This window comes from Anguilla rostrata, chromosome 2 (assembly GCF_018555375.3).
Source record: "Anguilla rostrata isolate EN2019 chromosome 2, ASM1855537v3, whole genome shotgun sequence".
In the NCBI taxonomy this organism is placed as follows: domain Eukaryota; kingdom Metazoa; phylum Chordata; class Actinopteri; order Anguilliformes; family Anguillidae; genus Anguilla; species Anguilla rostrata.
The window spans coordinates 12,899,873-12,912,425 of NC_057934.1; the positions used below are offsets into that span (position 1 = coordinate 12,899,873).

A 12,553-nucleotide genomic window follows, 5' to 3' on the forward strand; every position below is an offset into this window, starting at 1 on the left:
AGGATAACCAAACTGATTTTGAATGAATGCAGACTATATGTGGCCCTTTGTGGTTTACTTATTTGAAGCATTCAAGCCTGTCTATGAAAGTAAAATGATTACTTGAGTACATATTTTTCCACTTTTACATTATATTTAAAATGGCCAGAGATAGCTCAGAACAGTTTAAATTCTCACCGTAACTGACTCTTCAGTTATTTAATTTCAGTTGATATAAATCACATTCACTCCTCCCTTCCACAAAAGCTTCTTCGGTTCCCCTGGGACTAAGAACGAAATTTGGATTTAAGGGATGGAAATTATATAAAATAACACGTATTATTATCGTAGGTTATTACTTTTTATCATTCAGGGTATTTTGGGGACTGCCCTTGAATGAACAGCTGAACATTTAATATGTAAATAATCGCAACCAATGAATATCACTGAACAATAGCAATATGGCATCGTGAAAAAAGCGCTGCTGTATGTTCTTTACCACGGATAACTCATACCAACTCATTTATCATAATAACTGAAACCTGCCTCTCTCCTGGAGCTCTGCCATGTGATTCAATACTTTGCTGACCAAGACTTTTAACCACTTTTTGCTGCTCAGTTTTTGGATTCAGAACGACGCATAATGAGGTGTAGTGCAAAAAAAAAAAAAAAAAAACACACTCCGTGTCCAGAGCACTTCCTTTGCTTTTTTGTGTAAATACTTCTCCCGGCTCTGTCGAAGATGATTCATTACTTCCACTGCCAAATTACGTTTTGTAAGCAAACGACCCATCCATGTCCAAGTGAAATTGTATAATTTGCTAAGCATTTGGAAGGACTGCCAGTTGGTGCCGGGCACGCCAGCCAAGGCTGGCCAGGCTTTCAGACACGTCCTCAGCAGCCGGCTTGAGGCTTCGAGATACTTCGACTTCCGGTTATGGTTCAAACTATTTGCCCAGTTCTACGGCTCAAACGGCTATTACAGTAAAAACCAAAGATTTAAGAAATACAGTTATCTCTGCGGTCCCATTAATTCTGTGTAATGGATTCCTACAGCAGTGACGAAAAACTTGGATTGGATTGAATAAATGGATTAAAAATAAAAACCTTAATTTAAATTTGTAAGGCTTAGCCATTCAGATGTTTTCTCCTGTGGCTCTGAACCACTACTCTGAGAAGTGGGGGGAACACAGGGAAATTTGAGGAAAGTAAAGCCAATGCTGGTGGAGGGTAGAAGCTTCTCATAGACAAAACCGTTCTGCTAACCTTACCCACACAACTCAATTGATTTCCATACATACATACAGTAGGCTTCCTTTAGCACCCAATAATGACTAACAAATACATAAACAAATAGAATGTAAAACATTATATGGATCTGGAGGTCTGCCAGCAGAACAGAGCAGGAGAACACAAACACACAGACATGTTAGACACAACATCTTAGAGTAACACAACTAGAGTAAAAAAAAATCTTTCTCTTGAAAAACATTCTCATGACCTTTTGTAACTGCTGGAAAAATACTGACATATATGTACCATACTTACATTAAATTCAAGAAGTGGATAAGCAAAGAGATGTAATGGAGTGGCAAGTGCATAGAAGGGCCCCAGTTCTAAACCAAAGGTGCATTAGCACCCCATTAATACAGCCTGCTTCCTTTGTTAGATGTCTCAAAGTAAAACAATTATCTGAGGGTGGCAAGTGATTTTTAGATCAAACTTCTTTTGGTTGCATGTTACCTAGTTGTTACTACTCTCGAATATTAAAAAGTAAATGTATACAATAGGTGTATGAGCAAGGCTGCTGTGTACCTGATAAATACTGGCAGATACAGTATGTCAAGGAAAAATAATTTAGTCCAGCTTATTGAAATATGACCAACGTGTTTTGCTGGTAGCCTACGCCATAAAATCAAGCCCAGTATCCTGGGATTCCTGGGACAACGTGCATCTGTTCCCAGCAGAGAAAATGTTTTATGTACTATGAAAAGTATTAATCCCATATATGAACACTGTAGAATAAAAAGCTAACTGTAGAATCGGGACTAATCGGGTGGCATAACAAATGTTGCCAGATACACATTACTGTATATTTAAACAACATAAAATTTTATTGTCGCTCACTCACACATTTTCTGAGATTTTTCCTCCTTTTAAAATTCCAATGTAATGTTCCTTTCCTTTCAACTAAACACTTTCCTGTTCCTTTCCTGTGAACGAAACACTTTCCTGTGAAACTTCCCCCGACACTTTTAAAATAGCTTCCATTGGGCTACCCTGATTAGAGTGCTATACATAGATTAATTTGCTGGTTAACTGATCCTAACTGATCCCAGAAAACCATGCCAAACATTAAGAAAAACATTAAGTAAATACCCTTAATATTTAAGCAAATAACATTTAAAGAATGGGCCAACACTTAAGATGACTTTATTTTACTGAATTACTCACAAAGCCATGGATCTGCGGGAGGCAATCTGATACTACACACATTGATGTGTGGAGTGGAATGATTAATACTGATTCGTCTACCACCAAGGAGAAGAGAACCCCAAATTTGGAAAGCAGGGGAGATGAAAGTATTGGATATGGGTGGTTTGAACGACCACATATGGAAGCCGTCAGCAACTGCACGCCTGTTCACGGGCGCTACAATTTGGCTTAGGGGAGCAAAGTTAGACAGCGGTTGCTCCAGACAAAATCCAAGAGGAATGACCCCTTGACAACAGTGAGAGGGATAGCCTTTGGTAAGTGTGTGGAAAGAAGGCACCATTGTGTGCTTGGCAGCCGTGCAGTCAACATTGCTCTGGGTGCTGTCTGTCCGCATTAGCGGGGATTACACCTGACTCCAACAGAGCTGCACTGGAGCCATTGTCATATAAGGGAAGTTTAGCACTTTCTCCCATTCTGCAGACAGATGAATGTTAAAGTACTTATTGATTATTTGCATGAAGCCTGAGGAAGAGGAGGGGAAGCTAACACATGCAGCATACATATAATCTTCCATGTCTCTGAAACAGCACCGCTGTTAATAGTGGTGCGAAGTGGATAGGCCATTCAGGACTAAAACAATGCTAGAAAAACACACCCACTTTAAATAGTCTTCTGTAGGGTGTCTTTAAGCCTGGGGCATAAGGTGAAAATGATTGACACACAGATAAACTGTATGGTTAGATGAATACTTAACATGGCATGCTAAAGAGTTCAAATGCTTGAAGAGTATGCGGTACCTCTTTCTATGAGACTCAGTGATTTATGTGTGTTTATGTTGTGAACTACTGAGCCTGCTTTCTCCAAAGCATGTAATCACACACTGATCCTTGCATAAAATTCTCACTTCTAAAGAGGTAGTGTAATTAACGCTGGGAGAATTTATTACTCAGAGAACGGCGTTCTGTGATGTTTCCAGTTCTCATTACTACAAATTGTTTAACTGAAAAGACCTGCATTGCATGATATAAAATAATGTATGAATAGAACTTTCAGAGAAATGTACTATATGAACCTTGTTTAGTCACAATTATTATTTTTAATTAACAATTAGAAATGCCATACAGTTGTGTTCCCTTCTTGTTCCAACACATACTTCACCATAATTATTTCTTGTCCACATTTTAAATTCTTGCTAAATCACAGAGTCAAAAATAGACAAAAATGCAAACATTTTGCTCTACTGCTCACCAGGAGGAGTTGAGGACAAGTCCCAGGAGGCCTGAGCAGATTAAAATAAAAAGCATAAAGTAAAAATATATTCCATTACACTGCATGTTCGTGTCCAAAAAAACCTTCATCTTCAGCCAACAAGTACAAACCTTGTCTCTAATGTCCATCAGTCACTATTAACATTTTAATTGAAGAAATACTAGGCTGGAAAGAATGACCAGAAAATGAATTAAAATGTTGCAATTTAAAAACATTGCTCAGCAGTATACCCACATTTGGTATCTGAAAAGGCAACAGTATCTTTATGAAACCTCTGCCGATTGACCATGTAATGCGAGATTCAAAAATAAATAATCTTTACACGAGGGATGTGCACATTACAGATGGAAAACATTCTTACGTTTTCTTTAAGACAGGTTATGTTCTTGTTATTTATCTTACACCATCTTTCTTTGTGGATTTATGCCAAAAAGAAGAGTACTTTGCAAATGACAAAGCTTTCATTAAATGTTCGCTATTTTACAGTACAAAGTGCAATGCAAAATTAGACAGGATGTACATAACACAATGGGCCTACTTAACAGAGGAAAATTCTGAGCTGTTCCAGGTTTTAATAATCACAAAGTTGCTGACAATGTTTTACAAGCAGCTCACAGTTTACAGATTTCAGTCATTTACAGTCCAGCACCTCACATCTTGGAAAATGTAAACACAGCTAAAGGACTCCTAATTAGATGAGATTCACTTGAAGAGACTTTACGTCAGTAAAAAATTCTTGAATGAAGTTGGAAGAGGACGACAGCTGGTATTCTCTAACAAAGTTCAAAAATGGTGTCCAAACCCAAACTAATTTATATTTAAATGGGAATCAGTCTTTAAAAAGTCATTAAAAGCATACGTCTCTGACATGGCCTGGCTTTCCTGGGACACTCTTCCTTCGTCTTTAAGCAGCACTTAAAGTTCAAACAAGGAAGAGGGAAAATTCTCAGGGCTGTTAAAATACCATGACAACACCACTTGATATTTGAAAACTTTTGTACAAGAATAAAAGCCCAAAATTTGGCAAGCTGCAATGTATGCATACCATAAGCTGCCGTTTTCTACGCATGCACACGCACACGCATGCACACGCACACATACACACACACATGCACACTTCCACTCACACATTTACACACACTCACACTCACACATTTACACACACCCACACTTACACACAGGCTTGACAGAACTGCCTGAATTCTATTAAAATGGAAATGTGTGAGACAGTTGGCTGGTTTTTTTTTTTTGAGGTTTGGAAAACCGGGATTCCCTGGATAAAAATACTGGGGATTTAACAGCTGCTGCTGAGATTCATTTGCCATTCTTTAACATTGACATCTGAAGGCGAATATGTTTTATTGTGTTCAGCTATAGTTAAGAGATGAATTCACATGCCAGGAAATCTTCCCAGAATGATTAATGGCGTACTCTTCAATGATCAGGTATAGAAACACAGATATACTGTATTCTAATTCTGATACCAGTAACATCACACTAAATAACTGGCAAGATACAGCATATATGAATGCCAACCAATAATGTCAAAATACTTACCTTCAAAACACTTTACTTATAAATATTTAAATATACAGTTACATGCAAATGTATCGAGACAGTGACATACTTTTTGTTGTTTTGGCTCTTTACTGTCGCACACTGGATTTTAAATAAAACAGCAAATATGAGATTAAAGCACAGACTGGCAGCTTTAATATGAGGGTATTTACATGCATATTGGGTCTTCTGTGTAGGAATTAAGGTCTGTGACCCATAGACACGACCAGATGCTGGGTATCTTCTGTTGTGATGCTCTGCCAGGCCTATACTACACCTATCTTCAGTTCCTGTTTGTTTCTGGAGTGTTTTGCCTTCAGCAAATGAAACACATGTTCAGTTGGATGTAGGATGAGTGATTGACATGGCCAGTCAAGAATATTACATTTTTTGTCCCTGAAAGACTCCTTGCTTGCTTTAGCAGTATGTTTGTTCCACTGCAAGGTAAAGCGGCATTGAATGAGTTTTGAGGCATTTGGTTGGATGTTGAACAAATGTTTCTGTATACTTCACAAGTCATCCTGCTGCTGCCATCTGCAGTTACATCATCAGTGCAGACAAGTGAGGCACTTCCAGTGACAGCCATACATGCCCAAGCCATAACACTAACTCCACTCCATTCATTGTTTTATTTCTAATCCAATGTGCTGGAGTACAGAACCAGAACTACAGAAATTGTGTCACTGCCCCAATACTTTTGAATTTAACTATATGCTTAACAGTTACCCACCTAAAGTAGTTAATGCTGCTATGTACCGCAGAATTGTGAAAAAACTGCCCAAACATGTTGTTTGAAACTGCCAAGCAGCAGCTGGCAGGACTACAACCTGCCTGGTCAGGGGACTTCATTAGTTTACTTCATCATGCTGTCTATGAAGGTTGTATACAACCAGAACAGCTCACTGGCACCAGCTCACAGGCTCTATTAAGTCAAATGCTAACCTTGGATCGTTCCAGTCCTACAAGATGTCGCAGCAATGTAGTAATGAGAGGAGAGAAACAAAGATTTCATACGGACGAAATGGCCCGTGTCCATCAGTCTGGCGGCAATCTCATGAAGAAATACATTTCAGATCTACGGTCATTTCCACATTAGCAAAAGTCCATGGCAAACTAAGTGGAATAAGCCCGGGTGCTTCTATTGGTTCTTTCACACGTCATAAAGAACACAGAAAATATGAAAACAAACCACAGTGCTAATCCCTGACTGAGAGAGAACTTCAAATAAGAGACACTTCAAAAGCCAGTACCTTGGAAATTATCCAATCTTCACCAAGTGAAAAGAAGGTCGCCAGCAATTAAAATAAAATATGCCATTTCACTGTGCTAAAAAGCTCAGATGTACAGTGCATATTTACCCCTAGAAACAGGTATCGGCAATAGATCTAAGCTAAGCAATCATGAAAAACTTCTGAAATATGGCCATGCCACAAAATATTAAAGACTAAAAATACCACGCTAAAATAAACAATAGCTCGCACGCAGAACTCGTTAACTTGTTTCTAGTGGAGTGTTTATTTCTATTCCCCTTCAAACAAGAAGCAGTCCATCTGTCATTCTTGAAGAGGCTAACAGGGCACACTCGCGGGGGATACGCGCGAGCCTGTCGCTGCTGTAATGCGGGAATGGAAGAACGGTGAAAGCAAAGAAGCCAGTTTCATCAGCCCCACACTAAAATATGAGCGTCCTGGCTAACGCGCTGTGAATACAACATTCCCTTTTTTTGTGTCAGCTCCTGCAATTTAAAGGGCTCTTTTCACACGTTCTTCTGCTGGAGGATGCTCGTCTTCATTTAATCTATACTCTGTGGTGAATCCCCTTGCCACCATGCTGTCAGGTCTCATCAAGTGTCTCGACATCACACAGCGTGCCGCCCCGATAAGCTACCTGAAATTGTTCATGATCCGCAGCGGGAGCCACAACGCCTTCTGTATTTTAATTCCAGCAGGTGGGCGTGCACGCTGGTAAACTATCAGCCTTCGCTGAAAACCGTTAAGACACGTTATCCCCAAGACAACTGAAGACGCAGAATTTGGCATTCGGCAAATGTCCCGGCCCTAATGCAATGTATTGAGCGCACGCACGCCAAGCTTATTATTTTATTTTCCTGCTGAGATTTGATTGGGTCCTTCTTAAGCCTTAGGCTGTGCGATATGACATTGACCTTATGAAAGGGGGTCCCATTGAGATCGTATCGCGTAGCCCATGTCTTATCTACACAAGTGAAAAAATGTGAAACGCGGCAGCGTTGGAAAAATACAGATATGTGGCACGAGATGAATGAAGTGACTCTGAAAGGTTTTCTGTCTGCATGACATACAATAACCCTTTTAAAGCCATACTCTTTCACTTTTCAATAAATTACTAGTACTTATTCAAATATCTACAACCATATAAATAACTATAACCCTTTTTCTGCATAAAGCAGGGAAAGCAGTTCTATGAATCACAAGTATATGACATTGGCTTGGACTAAAATACATACTGGAATGATAACAGACAGTAATGTTAATGGACAATAAAATGATAACAGAAGTTTGTCCCAATAATATAACGCCTGCTTGTCTTTCTCTAATAGGTGCCTTTTGGAATGAAAACAGTTACTGAATAAGTATTACTGTAAATGGCTGTAAACCTAATGATAAGAGCTAGACTTGAACATAGACTTAGAAGCAATTTAATTGAGCACAAAGAAGGTTTACAATACACAATGTGATTTAATAGAGATGCAAGTATTTGCATTGTTTTTTATTCTTTTTTTACCCAATAATTAATCATTCCTACTTTTTCACATTGCAGTCAGCATAAAGTTCATCATAAATATTTGCCTCGATGCTGTGATTGTGTTAATGATTTAGTTAAAGCAGTTCAGTCACAGAGACAACTATTTACACTGTAATGCATAGCTACTGACTGTAATGAACATTCTAGCAGTGAATATGTCCAGTTTGGTTTACGTGTGTAGCCAGCTTGACTGTGCCTTAACATTGTGCCTTAAGTTCTTACTCATATTTAATAAATGTGTAAATAATTATCATCTGTCAAATCTTTAATCCATTTCACCAGTAACTGAATACAAAGAAATGGCTTTCAACACAATTTTCTGTTTGAAAATAATAAAGAAAGATATTTACTGAACAGTCCACATTCGGGTTGCCTCAACTGTCTATTAGCGAGTCCCCTATTGTGATAACTGCAATTTTGAGTGTTGCACCTGAATTTTAATGAATACTGATGAACACAAAGATCAGGTCTTTGACTTGTGCTGCCATCCGCATAATCACTTTTGCGAACATCAAGACCTCCCGCTCAGAAGCGGGCTCCGCCTTCAAACGGGGGACATACCGGCGTGCTCATACTGGCCCGCTGGAAAGATGAAGGAAAAAAAAACCCTTATCTGTCAAACGAGGTAAACGGGTGCCCCCCTCCACCCCCCGTATATCTCTTGGTGGTGCAGTGTGTCAGGCCGGAAGAGCACGAGGGCTTATCGGTGCAATTCACACAAAAGCTGTCACCGCAACAATGGGCCCCCGAATCATGCCATGAGAAATAGCTTTGGGGAAATTGTGAATGGCACTGCTGACAAGAAGTTCCATAAAAACGGGACTGATGTCAAATGAAGGAAAATCACTCACTATTTTTGTGAAATAATATTTTGGGTATTAAATCATGAATTATGTATCCATTTCTAGAAAATCTGAAAATAAATGAAACTTTCGATTTTTATTTTGAACTTAAAAGGCAAGGCTTGTTTGCTGAAACCTTCCCATGCCAAAACGCCTTTGGCAACCCCAGTAAACCAGCTGTTCTGCATGAACCGTCCCCAGACAAAGATGATGAATCAATGATGGCTCTGTAGAAATGCATTTAGCTAGTTGCTGTAAGCTGTAGGTTATGGAAATGCAAACAGTTGCTGCTTTTTGGGGACTTTATGACACTGGAACATGGAATCCAATCATTCACTAAGCTGTGAGGGTAATGTGGGGGTAAAAAAAAAAGTCTAAAATCTTCTATTAGACTTTAATTGAAGTTTTGCAAAAGAAAATATGAAAGCATTATTCATCTGCTGTAGAAAATAAAATGATGTACTTTTTGTAAATGTAATTATGGAAATGTACAAGCGCAATTGCTGTTGCAGAGTAAAAGGGGACCATGAAACATTTTGAAAAAGGGAGCGCAATTAGTATTATCATGCGATAAAGGCCTATGTATTGTCATTGCGCAGATTTCAGGGTGCAATTCCTCATTTTTGCGCAGTCATTTTCCGAGCACCAATGTAACACTTGCACAACAGAATAATTATCAAGCTACCACAGATGCAGGATAGAGAAACTGAAGGCAACGTATTGGTGTTTTTTGTTACGGTACGCGGCAAAATGGTTCAACAGGGATTTTAATGGCATGATTCCAGGAAAAGTTATCATTGTAGCATATTATATCTGTGCAACTTAACTTAGATCCACTTTATGGAAACTCACGAGACAATTTAAAAAGTGCTTATTGATATCGTCTAGTTCAGGTAGCTAATGTTAAACAGTATTGGAATATACATTAGGTTCAGGTGTCCGTATGGATTCGTACAGGCTATTTGGTATCCAGAATCTCTGATGAGTCATATCACATGCAAATCCAAACATTACTATGATTCACGTTTTCTATTGAACATAGGATACGATGATAACGGACGGTGGTTCAGTTCGTCTTGCTACATTCAAGCATTCCACAACGTGGGTCAGATTTTGGCTGAAATCTCTGATAACATAAGTCATAACAGTACACTAGCATTCTTTCGACCTTGCTTACTTTACATGTGTGCGCACCAGGCGCATTGTCCTGATACCAAGTAAGGACATTTTGAAAGGAAATGATCTTATCTTGCCACACATCGTAGCCAGAGTCAATTAAGATTTCAATCATTTAACCCTCATATAAATAATGAAATAATGCGCGCGTAATATAAACCAGCAGGAATTCTCTAAACTTGTTGCCGATTGGCAGATGATAATTGTCGTATCCACATAGGGTCGTTTCATAAGAATAATCGAAAAACTATTGCAGTAGTTCACAGGATACAGTTTCTGAAATTATTTAGATGCGGTGAGTCTGATTAACCTCAATCGACGAAAAGTACCGATATGTCATAAGATGTACCATTGATATTTGAGAGTACATCGAAATGACTATACTACCCAAATAATCAGCGATTTAACATGTAACACGTTTGAAGAAGTGAGAGCATTTATTTTCAACTTATTTAGCGAAGCAATTTCGGTTTGTGTACTTTGCGCACTTCATTCACACGGACTATATAGCAGGAGGGAATAAAGAGGACTAAGGACAACAAACAACAAATTATAATAAAAATAAATACTCCATACAGTTTTCATGCTAGTTTATCTCATGAAATACGATGAACGAGATAAACTGAGACAACAATTATTCAAAAGTAATGACCGCAATTACCTGTACTTGTAGCTTATCCTCGACTATTTAGAGGCTTAGAGTATGACAGCTCAAGCTCACAAATAAACTTAAACTCAAATTAACTCACAAATAACCAAATTATATCATGGACCCAAAACCAAAGATGCGGTGCAGACTGCATTGTCCTCAAACCACCCACATTCATACTAGGAGAATCATCCGCTACCGTCTTTCCTCGTTTCACAGCACAGCATGGTTGTATGTCTTGTTTTTTCTTAAAACTGCTTACCTTTTGGAGACGTAAAAAAAGTGTGAGTACACCCACTAGCAATAAGGTTAATGACTCGGTCCACTCTTGTTAGATCCACTCGTCCCATAAAATTGCAGTTCACTTCTGTTGAACCAAGTCCCTTTCTCAGATTTCCGGTTGTGCAGCGGCCAGGTCCTTCATCCTCTCCCATTCATTAATTAAAGCACCAGTGGAATTTCCAAGAGCGCCGAGAAAATGCTTTTTTCACTGCAGTAGCGTGATTGGCCAAGGTGACAGTGACGTATTCCGGCAGGTGGAATACTATTCACAAGTCAACCATGTTAAGAGCTATCAGGATATAGGTGGATAGCTAGCTGTTTCAGTCTCTTCAATCGTTCTGTTGCGCGCTCATACATGGGTTTTGAGTTGAGCGAGTTTATAACAGTTGAGATACTCATTTTCTTTCATTATATGCACTATACTGTCATTATATGTAGTAGTAGTAGTGATGGTGCTGGCAACCATCCAGTGAAATTCATCAACATATTAGCAGCTACACTTTTGTGTCTTTGCAGGGGAATCTAGTTAAAAAGCAAGAAGCAGTCACCTCAAAATATCTATGTGGAGATAGGGCGACATAGCTCAGGAGGTAAGACCGATTGGCTGGCAGTCGGAAGGTTGCCGGTTCAAACCCCACCCTGGGCATGTCGAAGTGTCCTTGAGCAAGACACCTAACCCCTAACTGCTCTGGCGAATGAGAGGCATCAATTGTAAAGCGCTTTGGATAAAAGCGCTATATAAATGCAGTCCATTTACCATTTACAGAAGATTATGTAAACTCCAGAATAAAAACTGTTTTCCCTGAATAAAACATTTACTTTACATGCATTTACATGTTTGTGTCAATTCAAACCTGACAGACACTGAAAACAGTTCTAATGTTTGTGATGCGAGTTGATTTTGAAGAAACAACTTACAGATATTCATCATGCAGTACTGCGATTTCAAGTGGTTAGTCTTTAGTCATGTCTACTGTCTAAATCAGCCCTTGTTGCCTTCATCTTGAACATTAAAGTTACTGCTGGTGAACACCTGGGTTTGCCACTGATAGAACAAAAGCTCCAGAAATAATTAAGAGTCAAAGCTAAATCCAGATACCAGAGCTACTCCCACCAATTCAATGTTGGCCAGTGATAGGCATTCCTGGCAAGACTCAACAGTCTGTTTTCACTTTTCTGTGGGAAGTCATTTAAATGGTTGTTAAAAAAACTAAGCTACAACAAGCTATATACACAGCAGTTTTCCACACATGATTCTGATCAAATAAAGTGGCTCTCTTTAATGTTTAAAAAGATGAGCGGCCAATTACAAGCTCTAATGGGTCTGAAAATCACTGTATTGCTGGAGAGGATAGGAATGCTAAAATGTATTTAATAAATAAACATTTGAATTCATAATGTGAGTATACAGTTATGAGAAACACACACAGAGTATTAAGCTATTAGTTTATTTCAAAAAGCTTTTCATTAAGGACATACACTTATTTTTGAGTTACTAACCATTGAGGATAAAATCATGATTAGTCAATCAAAAATAAAAAATAGTCACGTTTCAAATGGTAATCTGCTTTGATAGAGT

The 12,553-nt window shown here is 38.7% G+C and overlaps 1 protein-coding gene across 8 annotated transcripts in view; it reads right to left on the reverse strand.

Moving 5' to 3' along the window:
• The window catches only part of chrm3b (cholinergic receptor, muscarinic 3b), an 82,288-nt gene extending 70,142 nt beyond the window's left edge, over positions 1-12,146 (reverse strand). For 2 of the 8 annotated variants that reach the window (XR_010328135.1, XM_064320517.1), the window contains exon 1: positions 11,893-12,146. The gene's annotated coding sequence lies outside the window, so the exon portion shown is untranslated. Of the gene's footprint in view, positions 1-10,954; positions 11,541-11,892 lie in introns of those variants that run through there. The other 6 variants (XR_010328143.1, XR_010328147.1, XR_010328134.1 and 3 more) reach the window with 6 other exon arrangements.
• Between the last annotated feature and the right edge of the window lie 407 nt (positions 12,147-12,553).